Raw genomic sequence first — 15,564 nt, 5'->3', positions numbered from 1 at the left:
TCTCTCTCTCTCTCTCTCTCTCTCTCTCCCTCTCTCTCCCTCTCTCTCCCTCTCTCTCTCTCTCCTTCTACTACCCTCTTAACTCCCCTCCCCATGCTCTGAATAATCTCTATTCTATACTAAACCATCTTGTGATTGATCGCTCAGGGGGAAGAGATGCCCTGGCATGGGCCTGCAGAGGGGCCCCCTTCCCCCATACCTGACTACACCTCCATCAAAACATATTCTCTCTCTTTATATTTTTATAAACACAGCATATCCAATGGAAACTAATTATGCTGGAGGCCAAGAAGTCTGAGATCTGGATTTTGGTGAGGACACACTTCCTGGTCCCTGGAATGTGCCTTTTTGCCATGTCCTTATGTAATGGAAAAAAAAATGATCTTGCTCTCTGGGGCATCATTTATAAGGCACAACACCATTTATGAGGATTCTACCCAATGATCTAACCACCTCCTGAAGGCCTGTCCTCTAATGCTATCACCTTGGGGTTTAGGATTTCAACTTGTGAGTTTGAGAGTAGCACACGCCGCTCTAGAAAAAGGCATAAAGAACATGTAGGGTAATTCATAAAGATGCCAGATAGTTTGTAATCAAGAGTGGAATTTCATTGGGGTGTGTGGCAAGTTGGGCTCCTCAGGACACTGACTGCTGAGGTGGAGACTTAGGTGAGGTGGTTAGGAGGTGCTGTGCTCAGGACCAGCGGTTATGAAGGAAAGGATATAGGACTGCATACTTGGCTATAGTCTAGGATCTCTAAAGCCCAGTTCAAAACCATCCTATACTGGGTCCTTGGACAGCTTTATACACACACACACATACACACACAGAGTCGCTCATATGAGATATGTACACATGTCCTATGACAAAGGTTTAGTTCTCTAACAGAGGTAATTCCCAGCATTTACCTGGTGGCAGCTCGAATGAGGCCTACAGTGCTCCCAGCAACAAAGGCCTAAGTTCAACCTTGAAGAGGAAATCTGGGCAGTACAGCATTGGATCTCTGGCAGGAAGATTCCAGATCATGATTTTCCTTGCACTGCAAAGCTCCCTATCATAGGTAAGGCCCTGGTAGAGTTCAAATCTGAAATGTATCCCCTAGACTTATGTTTTGAATGCTTGTAACCCAGGTGGTGGTGTTTTGAGAGACTGGAACCTTCCAGATACAGGCTCTGACTGGCAGAATTAGATCACTAGGGGTAAGTTTTGAGAGTTATGATCTAGAGGCTGGTTTGGGTGTCCTCCTGTCTTCCTGGTCTGCCATGAGGCACATCTACATACCTCCTGACACCATCAACTCTACCGTGCCTCCGCCTTCACAACGGACTGAGACCTTCAGCACTGAGGGCCAGCATAAATCCTCCCCAATTGGTTGCTTTGTCTGGTATCTTGTCACAGAGCTATGTTAACTAATGCACACCCTCAGTGGCCCCAACTCTCCCGACTAGAACCACCACCTATGCTTGCCAGAATGATCTAGAAGGAATCATCTGACTCGGACTTTGTCTTACTCACTGTGTTATTGCTGTGAAGAGACACCAGGACCAAGGCAGCTCTTTATAAAGGAAAACGTTTCATTGGGCTGGCTTCCATTTTCAGAAGCTTAGTTCATTATCACCATGGTGGGGAGCATAACTCTGGAGCAGTAGCTGAGAGCTATATCCTGATCAACAGGCAGAGTAACAGGGACACACACACACACACACCTGGTAAGAGTTTTTGAAACCTCAAAGCCCACCCCCAGTGACATACTGCCTCCAACAAGACCACACTTCTTCCTAACCTTGTAATTCTTTTAAATAGTCCCACTACCTGGTGACTAAACATTCAATATATGAGCCTATAGGGTCTATTCTCTGTCTCTCTGTCTCTGTCTCTGTCTCTCTCTCTGTCACTCTCTCTCTCTCTCTCAAGATTTAATTTATTTTATATATGTGAGTACAATGTTTCTGTCTTCAGACACACCAGAAGAGAGCATCAGATCCCATTACAGATGGTTGTGAGCCACCATGTAGTTACTGGGAATTGAACTCAGGACCTCTGAAAGAGCAGTCAGTGCTCCTAACTGCTGTGCCATTTCTCCAGTTCTATGAGCTCTGTTAGACATCTGCTTGCAGCTTAGAACAGACAACACCAGACCAAACGGTTCCATGGGGTGTGGGTTATTCAGGGGAGAGGGCAAAGGTGGGGAGAGAAATAGGAGAAGATGGCGGAGGAAGAGGGAGAAGAGAGAGGAAGAAGAGAAGTAGAGGCCAACCATGACCACGTGGAGAGAGGGGGAAGGAAAGGGGGGAGGGGGAGGGGACAGAGGGAAGCTAGAGGCAAGAGATCAAGAGATTAAGAGAGAGAGGAGGGGGCAAGCAGCCCCTTTTATAGTGGGCAGGCCTACCTGGGTGTTGCCAGGTAACTGTGGAGGTGGAGTTTAGACAGAATACTAACAAGCTACATTCTTATTTAAACCACCACGGGCCTAAAATATTTCAGTTTTCTCCTGGCCAATATTGAGGTTGAGGCTAAATCCCAAAGAGAATGTTTGTTGGGTTCTCTCCCTCCCACCAGAAGGAGCCTTTCTTTCAGTTCTTTGAGCTACATCAAGAACTTTCTGGGAACTGCATGTTTTACTTTTTTTCTTTTTTTTTTTTTTTTAGATTTATGTATTTATTCTATACACAGTGCTCTGCCTGCATATGTGCCTGCATCCCAGAAGAGGGCACTAGACTTCATTATGAATGGTCATGTGTTTGCTGGGAATTGAACTTAGGACCTCAGGAAGAGCAGTCAGTGTTCTCGACCTTTGAGCCATCTCTCTCCAGTCCATGTTTTGCTTTTGTGTTTGACCTTCTTCAAACAATGTCAAAACTCTTTAGGAAATAAAACATATTTAGAGGTCCATGGTCTCTTGGGCCCATTATTTCTAGTCCTGTGTTAAAGCAAGAGAATCAAGATAACCAGTGTAAGGTTGCTCACCTTGTGAAAGTAGAGAGGAAGAGGTTGATCCCTTGAAATCTCCCTTTAGTACCAGGCCCGTCCCCCAATGACGTATTCCCTTCTACTAGGCCCCACTTCCTAAAGGTTCCACCACCCCAATGGCAGCACAGGCTGTTGATCTAGCCTCTAAGATATGAGGCTTTAAAGAAACATTTAAGATCCAAACTATTAATGCCTGCCACATACCCTAAAAGAAACAATCACACAGTTTCACTCTACCTTACATATGCCCTGGATTTGATCATAATGCCACCTATCCTTTATGAGTTCTGCTGTGGCCTAAATATTATTCTTTTTTTTTAAGATTCATTTATTTTATGCCTATGAGTACACTGCAGCTATCTTCAGATACCAGAAGAGGGCATCGGATCCCATTACAGATGTGGTGGCTGGGAATTGAACTCAGGACCTCTGGAAGAACAGTCAGTGCTCTTAACCATCTTTCCAGCCCCCTGAATACTCTTGTTCCTCTCAAATTCCTATGTTTAAATCTTAAACCCAAAGCAATAGTATGAGACTATGAGGGCTTTGGGAAATGATGACTTCAAAAGAAGCTAGGAAGAAAAAATTTAAAATAAAGAGGAGAAAAAGATTATACTCCCTAGAAAGTAAACATCCATGGTTTAACGTGTGTGCTGCTCCTGTAGAAGACTCGGATTCCATTTGGAGCATGCGTGTCAGGCCGTACACGGCTCCAGCGGACCACATGCCTCTGTTCTCCACAGACAACCTCACTCACATGCCTAGACTGTCCCACGCCACACGCTCGCATGTATGAGGCCCTAGGTTCAATCCCAGTACAAAAAAAAAAAAAAAAAAACATAAAACAAGGCCGAGAGTGTCGTGCACGCCTTTGATCCCAGCACTCAGGAGAAAGGCAGGTGAATCTCTATGAGTTTGAGTCCAGCCTGATCTACAGAGTGAGTTCTAGGACAGCCAGGTCTGTACAAACAAGCTGCGTCCCAAAAATCAAAAAAGAAGAAAAAAACTTGAAAAGATTCTGAACCATGCTGATTTCTTAGATTTTGACTTTTATCCCTCCCCTCGCCCCCTCCCCCAGGCCTCTGATCTGTAGTCTAAATCTGACATTTACCTTTGTTGGCTCCTGCTTTTCCCGTCCAGTATTGTGCTCTACCACCGAGCTAGATCCATCAGCTCTTGTTTTGCTTTTATGGTTAGATTTTTTCTGCTATTAAAATCAGATAAAGATATAAAACAAACTCACTTTGTTCTACTTTTACATTAATTTTTTATTATACTGTTACATCTGGATTTTGTTTTATATTGTCTAGAATTTTTCTGAAATCATTAACTGGTTTTAATAGCATTATTAAAAAGGTTCAGATCATTTAGATATCTTTCATCATCACTTATTAAATATCGTTATATAATTGAGTCCATCCCTCTTGTTCTGTTTGTTTGTTTGTTTGTTTGGTTGGTTGGTTAGTTGGTTGGTTTGGTTTTTAAAGACAGGATTTCTCCGTAAAGCCTGGGCTGTCCTGTAACTCACTCTGTAGACCAGGCTGGCCTCCAACTCAGAAATCCACCTGCCTCTGCCTCCCAAGTACTGGGATTAAAGGCGTGTGCCACCACCGCCCGGCTCCCTCTTGTTCTATTAACCCATTAAAGTCAGCTTGTCTTTTTAATGACTGTTTTGATTAACATGATATAAGCTGTTGATAACAGTGTAATCCATGCACACTGAGTTTTAGGACACCCAGGGCTTCCCAGAAAAATCCGTAATTGGAAAAAATAGGTAGGTAGGTAGGTAGGTAGGTAGGTAGGTAGGTAGACAGATAAGACAGGTACACGGGTAGACGGATAGACGCGGATAGACAGAGAGACAGACAGACAGACAGACAGACCATTTAAACAAACAACCAAATTCTCTGGCTTGTCTTAACTGTCAAAGCTAGATATATCTGTAGTCCTAACACTCAGGAAACTGAGACAGGGAGATGAATGAGTGTTCCAAGATAGCCTGGGCTACAGTGTAAGATGATGAAACCCCGTTTAGAAGAAAGTGCTGTTTGGAGGGAGGGGAGGAAGGAGAGGTAGAGTGAGAGAACTGTGGATGTTATACCAGTCCCCTGAGCACAGGGATACACCTGCCTTATCTGCCGTGGGGATTCCTGTTGGCCAGTACATTACAGTTCACAAAGCTCCCGGTTTGGTTGAACTGGGACAATTCTCAAACCACAGGTAGCTTGGTTCTGAGAACTGCAGTAGCGCCCCTTCTCCATCCTTGCCCTCCTCACCCTATCGACCCCCAGTAATGACCACCAGGAGAGATGCTTATGAATCATCACATTAGCACTTTTTTGAAGATGTGTTTGTATTATTTTAATTATGCGTGCATGTGTGAGGAAGTATGTGCAAGTGAAGGTAAGTGACCACAGGGGTCAGAGATATGTGATGTGCCGGGGTCACCAGCAGTTCTAAGCCACCTGTTGTGGGTGAGGGGAATTGAACTCAGAAAGAGCAAAAAGTTCTCTTAACCACGGAACCATCTCCAGCCACCAACCTAGAGTTCTTTAAATGACTACCCATTGGCTACCCCTGGCAGCAGCAAACTGCAAACCAAAAGAAGTAAACCTTTGACTCTCCCCTCCTCACCCCTCTTTCTGCCCTGCAAGTACCCTCACCTGCAAGCTTACAGTAGGCTCTGATTCTTTTTATTGTTGGTTGTTTTTGAGAGCAGGTTTCTCTGTGTGGCCCTGACTGTCCTGGAACTTGCTTGGTAGAACAGACTGGCCTTGAACTCACAGAGATCCACCTGCCTCTGCCTCCCAAGTGCTGGGATCACAGGCATGAGCTGCCACACCTGGCTAGGCTCTGATTCATATGCCAGAGGATCTCTTCTACAGGTTTTTCTCCTGAATAAAACCCTGTACTGAAGTTCAATCACTTTCCTTTGTCTGTCTGTCCTTCTGGATAAGGACATTTTCCACAAATGGCATATTAGTCATGGCAGGTATCTGACATCAGCAGCTCAAAGGAGGAATGGGTTCTTCTTATCAGGGTCTCAAGGGTACTTTCTAGCCTGGACACTTGGTCACATTCATTTGGACCAAACTTCAGATGACAGGCAGCAGGGTGTCAGAGGAGGTTCTCACCTCAAGGCAAACAGGAAGTTTGACAAGGGACTAAAGCAAAGGGCCAGGGTAAACTCTGTCTCCCAAAGATGTTCCTCACCCGTCTACCTCTTCCAGATAGGTGTCATCTTCTAAAATTTCTCCCAAACATCACAGGAACTAAACCTCCAATGACATCAGCCTTTTGAGGGTATACTCCACATCCAAACTAAAACATGTGAATATAAGACAAATATCCGTGAACAAATAAACAGACACAGAGAGCTGAAGCACAGCTTGAAATCCCAGCACTTTAGAGATCTGAGGATCAGAAGTTCAAAGTAATTCTCAGTTGCACGAGTTTGAAGCCCATCTGAGTTACATGATTTAGGGACATCCAGACAACCAGACAGACAGACAGTGTTGGAGATAAGTTTAACTTGTAGAATGCCCTGTGTTTAATCTTTAACACTGCATAAAACCAAGCAAAGTACTTGGGTATGGAAAGAGAAGACCAGCAGCAGTTCTAGATCATCCTTAGTTACATATCAAGTTCAAGTCCAGCCTCGACTACAAGAAAGCCCCGTCTCAGAGGCAAGGATGAAAGGAAGGAGGGAGGAAGTATTTCAGTGTTCACTGAAGTCATCAAAAGACTTCTTGAAGCCAGGCATGAGGATGCACACCTCTAATCTCAGCACTCAGGAGACTGGGGCACAACCACAAGTTCAAAGCCAGCCTGTGCTACACAGCAAATTTGTGTTGCAAAACCAGTCTCATGAAGGAGAGAGACTTCCTTCATGGCGTGGAAGACTCTCACTGAGTAGAAAGAAAGCCTGCTAGGAAGAAAAGTGGCTTCAATGAATCAGGCAACGAAGCCAGTGGCTGAAAGTAGAGGATGTGGATTACAGGTTAGTCCAGATGTGTCCACTACGCACAAGCGTGGAGACCAAGGCAGACTTCATACCAGGAATATATTGTTGGATCATATGTGGGAAAGCGTGGTGAGTAAGGTCGATTTCATACCAAGAAGACATTGTTAGCTTATTGTGCAAAGGATGCCTGGACTTCTCATCAGCTTCCCTCTCTGGTGAATACTTAGACAGAAATCACCACACGCCAGCTACTTGCTAGAAGTTTCCACCTACTCTGTTGCTATTGGAGTTAGACTGAAAGAAATCTAACTGTAGCCAAACTTGGAGAATTAAAAAAAAAAAAAAAGGCATATTCTACCTCCCCCACGTCTATTTCCTGCCTCAGAGACTGTAAGTGTGTGCCTACTAAAATACTAAATCAAAAGCTGCAAGCAGCCAGAGACTCTCTGCCAGAAGACTTGGGGCAAAAAGGGAGGCTTGGGAACTGGGGTTCATGACATCTTCACAGGCATGCATTCCCGTGTAAACACCACAGGAACTCTGTCCTTTGCTTCATTGCAATGATACCATTAACCTGACAGGATGATAACTCCCGTCGTGCACCTCATACCACAACACATCCAAAAGCCTTACATGAGGAAGAAAAGGGAATGAACCCTATTCCAAAAAAAATCCACCCCATTCCTGTAATTCCTCACCTCTCCAAACCTGTAAGTAATCCACTCAGGGGAGCTACACAAAACTCCAGAACTCATCCGAGAAGCCTACCCTACCCCCAAATGTGCTGCTTTCTCTCTGTAAGAAAAACTTTCTCCCACTTCCTGTTTCCTCCAAATTCTTCCTCCAGCAGTGACAAGAACCGAGCAACAAGAGTTCATGGTGGGCTCTGCCTCGGTGGGCTCTGCCTCTGGGGGACTCCCCGCCTCTTCCCCCCATTTCAGCTCCAGCTACGGTAAGACCCTTATTCAAGGAGGATTCTCCTCATACCCACAAGACAAAACTAAAGATGTAGGAACATGAAGTAGAACCTGAACCAGAAACCCAGCCAGACATGCCCCAGTTTCTTAGCATTAGAGCATACTACTGACGTGGGAAACTGGGTGTCTGAGAATGAAGGAGACTTTCACAGGGAGGTAGGATCCTGAGAACTACATAGCCACCAAAACCGACCCCAGCCTATTGCTTTTGAGCTCTTGTCCTGTGAACTTGAAGAATGAAATTCATGGCCACATCAGAAGAATTTTAGAGAGAAGTTTATTATAGATGCATAGATGAGAATTAAAAAAAATTCCTTCTTGGTTTATTTATTTTTATGCGAATTGCTGTTTTGCCTGCATGTATGTCTGTTCAAGAGAGTCAGATCCCCCTGGAACTGGAGTTAAAGACAGTGTGAACTGCCGCGTGGGTGCTGGGAATTGAATCCAGCTCCTGTGGAAGAGGAGCCAGTGCTCGTGACCACAGAACCACCTCTCCAGACCAGGTGGAAACTCAAACATGGAGAGTTGAGGTGGGGGACTGTGGCAGCTCCTGAATAGTAGGAGGAGTCTTGGGGAACAGTGTATTTGACACCGCAGAGTTATTTGGGCTTTACTGGATGGAGGAGCCCAGGGATAAAATGCTCAGTCCCGTTAACACTTCAGAAAATGAGGTACCTTGCAGTTTCAATCATTAATATGGTCACCAGGAAAGGGACATTCTTTCAAAGGAAAAGAAATAAGAAAAAGCCAGACACACACACACACACACACACACAACCTGACCCCTGACCCCTACCCTTCTGGTATTTCCAGTTTCTGGTCAGGGCAGTACCAGAGACATTTGAGTTAAACATTTCTGGCATCTCTAGCCTCTGGGAAGGAGGGGGCTCTCTCTACTCTTACCAATCACTGTTCACTCTCCACCAAACCTAAGTATAAAAAGACATAGTGTTCTTTCTTGGCATCGTATGTGACCCTATGGCGTGTTAAGACTTACACTAAATTTTAATACTTTTGTTAGTCTGTCTTTTGTTGTACAGATCTCAGCTATGAACCTTGCAATGGGTTAGAAACAGAATTAGTTTGGTTTCCTGCCTCCCCACATGAAAGGTAAAAAGAAAATTGCTTTTCTTCCCCTACAAGGGTGAATCAAAGGCAAACATAATGGAGGTAGCTGTCTATCAAGGCATTGCAATATATGATGGAGAATATGGTCCTCCCTGGTATTTACAGTTCAGTTTGGAATTACAGGTGTTGGTTCAAAGTATTTAGGAATAGAGAGTAAAAGGGCTTCATGCTTAGATACCACAAGAGGCCCCTTTGGTGAACTGATTTAGGACTTGGGTAGGGAGCTGAGCCCTCATCTCTGTGCCTAGCTGTGGATATAAAGAGAAGGACATAGCGAGTACAGCCAAAAGCCATTAATACTCGGGTCTGATAACAATCATCAAAAAATTAATAAATCTCCTTTTGTTTGAAGTTCGGAAAAGAGAGGAAGGGGAAAGTTTTCAGTGAAATCACACTCAGACAAAGAAAAGGAAGAGGGGAAAATGACCAAAAAGTTGACAGGAAAAGCTTTAACTAAAAGTGGTTCTATGCAGGATCTGGGGGTGGGAAGAGATTAGGGAAACATTTTTTATCGTTAATATAGCGAAGGGGCGATAATACACAGAATCAATTGGTGAGAGTAATAAATACCACAAGGAGAAAACAGGTTGAAAAGAAGGCAGGGGATTTCCTTAGAAGATCTAATACTCTCTGCTTGCAGTAAATACATAAATTTTTTTAAATAGAAGCAAAAGAAGAGGAGGGCTTGGCTGCTAGCTTACAGGGTGATTTATAGACCATGGGGTAGAAAAGCCAGTCCTCAGAGCAGACCAGAGAGGAGCTGTAGGGAAGGAAGGCCGAGCTTCCTCTGAGGTCTGTCTTACTTCCCCACCAATAATGGGTGTGATTAATATCCTTCATTTCTGTCACAGTGATGGGAAAAGCAGCAGTACCTCATTCTAATGTGTGTTTCTTTGATTATTAATGAAGTCAAATATGTTTTCATGTTTATCAATATTTCCATTCAGCCTGCTCTGAAGAATGAGATGAAAGATTGCAGGGGGAGGGGGAGGGAGGGGCTGGAAAACAAATAAAGGCTGTTGACTTATTCTATTTCTGCAAGAAAAGAAAAAAGAAAAAATGAAGAGTGGTTTATATTGAACACATATTTCAAATAAATTCTGAAGTTCATCAGGTTTCTATTAAGGAAGAGCAATGTGTACACAGACCAAGACTATTTCTGATGATGAAACTCCAACCAAGCAAATAAGTGCTTCATGGCTGATGTGATAAAGATCTATCATTTGGCCCCAAACCAAACCGAGCAAAGGGGTGGGGGAGGCACCCTAAAAGAAATGTCCTGAGCACGGCCATCTTTCCTTGATTCTTTCTTCAGGGTTCTTAAGGAATTCTATTTCCTGCAGGGGAAGAATATGTGTGTGTTTGTTTAACGCTAATCAGAAAATACCTCCCTCATGTTTGTGACAGAGCCTCACCATGTCCCCCAGACTGGCTTCAGTTTCTAAACTCAAAGGAACCTAAATGATTGGGACTAGGTATTTGTGCCACGATGCCTTGCCTTCCCAGGTCTTAATCCAGCAAAATTCAAAAAGGAAAAAGAAACAACTGGCAAACGTCACCCAAGTTTTCCAGGGGTATGAAGGGAGGGAGGTGTGTGTCTGCTTTTTCATCTAGAGATTGGTCTGTATCAAAGAGACAGGTGTCTTTTCAAGATTAGCACCTCAGTGCACACAAGAAGGAATAAATCAAGCCAGGCATGGTGGCTCACATTTTTAATCCCAGTGCTCCAGAGACAGAGGCAGGGGGAATCTCTGCTCCAGGCCAGCCAGATCTACAAGTGAGTTCCGTGACAGCCATTGCTACATAGTAAGACTCTGTCTCAAAAAGAAACATACAAAGAATAAATCCAAGTTCTGCTGACTGCATCTTCCAAAACAAAAGACATAATCCTCCAATCCTCCAATTGGAACCCACTATCACCCCAACCCAGTATGTGCGTGTATCTGTCTGTCTATCTCTCTTCCCATGAAAGAGATTGTCTACATAGCTTAGCCTGGCATTGAACCAACTATCCTATATTCTACTACCTCAGAGTGCTGAAATATTATCTGTGTGTGTGTGTGTGTGTGTGTGTGTGTGTGTGTGTGTGTACACGTGCATGTGGAGGTCAAAGGACAACTTTTGAGAGTCGGTTCTTATCTACCTCTTTTTTAAGGTAGAGTCTCTCGTTCTTATCCTCCAGGCTATCTGGTAGGTAAGTTTCTGGGGAGATTCTCCTCCCTCCTTCCCTTTCACTGTGAAAATGCCGGGATGCCACCAAGTCCATCTTCCTATGTATGTTCCAGGGACAAACTCTCCTGAGGCTTGCCCTGCTGACACCATTACCTGCTGAGCCACCTCACCAGCCCCTCGAGTATTCCTTTACATACTTTTCAAAACCACTTGAGACTACATCCTCACTGGATTTGAGTCTGTTTTGTCTTCACTTTATACATATTTATGTATGTTTATATGTGTGTATCTGTTAATATCGCTGTGTCTGATGTAGAGAAGAGAGATAGACAAACAGAAAGAGAAAGAGATGGATGGAGAAAGTGTTTCCCAGTAAGGACCTGGCGGTGGCATTGTACAAGTTTGCTTCATCTGCTTGTGTTGCTCCTTTAAAATAAAATCAGCAGTGCCCACGATCAGCACGTCATTAGGAAAAAAGGCTTATTTTTGCTCATGATATGAAGGCTAACTCCCACCCTCCAAGCTTGGGAGCTACAAGTAGCAAGAGCCTTGTGCCGTATCATGTCACATGGATGAAATAACCAGCAAGAGGCAAACAAAGAAGAGGCCAGAGAGGTGGGCAGCAAGACTTCATTGCAGCTCCCTTTTTCTGGTCTAGGATTGGCTTGGTTTGAATGAGGTTGGGTTTGGTTGGGTTTTGTTTGATGTTAAACAGACAGGCTTCTCAATGCTGTACAAACTGACTTCCGACTCCTGGGTTCAAATGATCCTCCTGCATCAGGCTCCCTAGTAGTTTTGACAATAGGTACATATATTCTAACTTAACAAGTCATCCTTGATGTATCCAGTTCGTTCATAAGAGACCTAACCCAATCTCACAATCCAATCTTTAATGTCTTCCTCAAGTGAGTGCCCCCATGTTATAAACAGGTTCCATTTCGTAACGATTCTACCACTTTCAATACTGCATTGGAACCCTATGGGGATCCCTACAAATGCTATGGGCAGCAAAGAAACAATCTGTGAGGAACAAGAAGAAAATCTGGTTCAGCATGAACTTAGCTGGCTGGTGCTGGTTCAAACTTTTATCGTAAGTATTTTTAAGCACAATGCAATTTGGAAAGGGTTTCCTGATGTAATACAATTCTCTGTGCACAAGGCGGCACAATTACATCAAAACTCAAAGTATAAGACACTTCTTCCAAGAAGATGGGTTCTAGAGATAGGCCACATGTGTTATCGTAAGGGCCCAGGGAAGGATCTAGTGTGGTCTTGGTTATAGAGGTAGCATAGAATTCCTTTAGGCTATTAGCCAATTGTCCTGATTGTGAGAGCTTGGGAAAGCCCCTGATTATACAGATAATGCAAAGGTCACCTAGACTTAGCCACCTCTGGTCCTGCTCCTTGGAACTTGGTATATCCTATCCCTACAGGTAACATAAATCATCAGGTTATTAACCACCTGTATCCCCAGACTTCTGGCTAGAAAAACAGGTTAGCCAAACTTCGAACACACAAATCTTTAATGGACAAACCATAGCCTAATCGCAACAGAGCTCTGCCTGGTCCTCAGCACTTAGAAGAAAGAGTATAATTCCAGCTGGGCCAATGGATGTAACTTGACTGAGTAGTGAAGCACCATTAATATTTCCAAATACCTTGATGATATATAATTGTCTCTTTAGTTATAATCAGACAGAAATCATCCCTAAGACAAGGGCTTGAGCATTCTACCTCCTGCTGAGGAGTCTGTAGTCTACAAATACTTCATCTGACTTCTCTATCCCAAAGCCTTCCCCTTTTCCCAGCTTCAGTTTCTAATCCCTCCCAGGGAGAAATACAAACAATGTAAATGTCACTTTGATGACTAATCTTGGCTGTCAACTTGGCACACCTGGAAAGAAGGAATCTCAATTAAGGAACTGCCTCATCAGGTTGGTCTACAGGAATGTCTGTGGGGCATTTTCTCGACTGTTGATTGATGGAGAGCCTAGCCCACTGTGAATGGTGCCATCCTTGGACAAGAGGTCCTGGGTTGTATATGGAAGCTAGCTAAGCAGGAATTAAGCCAGTAATCAATGTTTCCCTGGGATCTCTGCATCCTGGATCTCTGGATCCTACATCCAGCTTCCTGCCTGCTTTGGCTTCCCTAGGTGACCAGCTATTCTCAGTAAGATGTAGTAAACCCTTTGCTCCCCAAGTTGCTTTTGATCAGTGTTTTATCACAGCAACAGAGAGGCAAACCTGGAAAGTCACAAGAAACTTCTTCTACCTAGCTCTCACAGACCACGTAATAGGCCTCTCAGAGATACATAGCAAGTCTCATCAACAGTAAAAAAAGATTTAGAAGAAACAATAATTTCCTGACCACAGATAACAGAAACAGCATTATCCTATTCTAGTTCCAGATTTCTTTTCTTTTATGCCATCCATAGAGCAGTGACAGAAACCAAATGGAATTCCCATGTGTGCTTCCTGCTCTGAGCCTGGGAGGCTGCACCGGTACCACATCACCACTCCTAGACGAATCTGGATGTATAAGCTCAGGAGATTGAGAATCCATCAACGTATAATGAACACTCTCCTACTTATTCTCAGCCCAGGGACACCTCCATCATCTGTGTAGCATTTAAAGGGGAAGTGCCTGTTAAAGGGAAGATAAAGCACAAGAAAACCATTCTTCATGAATAAAAATCTTCCTGCTCTAAAAACTTGAAACAAGCAGAAATTCAACTGGCCAGAAAGATCTGGATTATTCTCTCTGCACAGAAGACCAGCCCACGCCAGCCAGCACTGGTTGTTAAAGGATGCCCATATATATTCCTGCAGTACCTGTCAGAACTCTCAGGGTTCCTGAACCAGCCTTTCTAAGTGTTCTTCAGGAATGAAGGGAACGATGGGGCTTGTCCCCTCAGCAAGGTCATTTTCTCCCTTCATTTTGCACTATAGAAGCTAAGTAGTTCTTCCTCCTCACCCCATGCTCCCAGAAATAAGACTCAGACTCAAAATATGAGTCAAATACCTTGGCCATAAAACTAGACTCTTCTCTGACTAGATCATAACTTAAAATAACCCATTTGTTCTTTTTTTTTCCGAGACAGGGTTTCTATGTATAGCCCTGGGTGTCCTGGAACTCACTCTGTAGACCAGGCTGGGCTCGAACTCAGAAATCCACCTGCCTCTGCCTCCCAAGTGCTGGGATTAAAGGTGTGCGCCACCACTGCCCGGCTAACCCATTTGTTCTAATCTACATTTTGCCACCTGACTGGTTACATCTTCTCAGGTACCATGTGTCTACCTCATTACATCTTCCCGGGTGAATCTCCTGTGCCTGACACTATCCCAGAATCCTTTCTGCCTCCTAGATGTTCTACCTCCTATTTCCAGCCTAAGCTACAGACCATCAAATTTATTATTGACAGGTGCCACATCCACACAGACACAAGTTATTTTTCTCTACAGCGTACCCCTTTCTCACTCAAACCACACTTTGGCCTGTGATTGCACAGGAGACACACACTTGGTGTGTGTGCCCTGAGTGCAGCACTCTCTGAGGTAGAAGCCAGGTCTCTGACCTTCTGTCCCCCTTGTGCTTGGCTACTTTCATGTCAGTGTGAAGAGAGCGCCTGACAGAAATAACTAAAAGAGGAAACATATACTGACTCATGGTTCCAGGAGATCACAGTGTGGAGGACAGAGTGGAGTGGCCCTGTCTGTGGTGTCAAGCATAGCCAGCATGCAGTGTCAGCTAGTCACATGATGGCAGCCCAGGAAGCAAGGAGAGGGTGGGGGGGCAGAGCAGGAAGCAAGGAAACTAGGGCGGGGAGGTACAATCCTCAAAGGTCTGCCCCTAATGATTCGCTTCCCCAAGCCAGTTCCTACTTCCTGAAGGCTCCGCAGCTTTCAAAATAACTCCATAAGCCGGGAATCGAGAACTTAAAAGGCGAGCCTGTGGGGGCATTTCGGATTCAGGCTCTAGCTCTCCTGTTTCCCCTGCACCCTAATTCTACTTCTGTCCCAAAATGACAGGAAAGCTTATTTTGCTTTTCTGTTCGACTAAGGGAAGTTTCCTACCCAAAAGAAACGCAATTATCTTGAAATCTCATTAATCAGTAAGCATGGACTGCCCAGAGAAGTCTGAAAACCGGATGCCTTCCCTCAACTCCAGGGAGAGTTTGTCCCAGGCCTTTGTCTGCCCGTCCAGCCATTGACCAGGCCAGAAGATCATTTTCTATCCCTCTAAAATTGTCTTCAGCCCTCATTTCCCTCTCATCTCTGAAGCAAGTGTTTAAACCTCAACCATATGTCCTTTCTTTAAACTTTATATTTTGCATGGCTCCCGTACCGTACCCA

General features: G+C 44.3%; 1 pseudogene; it reads right to left on the bottom strand.

Moving 5' to 3' along the window:
- LOC114618963 overlaps nucleotides 1–15,172 on the bottom strand; it is a 161,003-nt pseudogene extending 145,831 nt beyond the window's left edge.
- Between the last annotated feature and the right edge of the window lie 392 nt (nucleotides 15,173–15,564).

The sequence above is a fragment of the Grammomys surdaster genome, unplaced genomic scaffold (genome assembly GCF_004785775.1).
Source record: "Grammomys surdaster isolate TR1022 unplaced genomic scaffold, NIH_TR_1.0 146, whole genome shotgun sequence".
NCBI lineage: Eukaryota > Metazoa > Chordata > Mammalia > Rodentia > Muridae > Grammomys > Grammomys surdaster.
The sequence above is the reverse complement of the archived record's forward strand: the minus strand, read 5'-3'. Positions and strand labels throughout refer to the sequence as shown.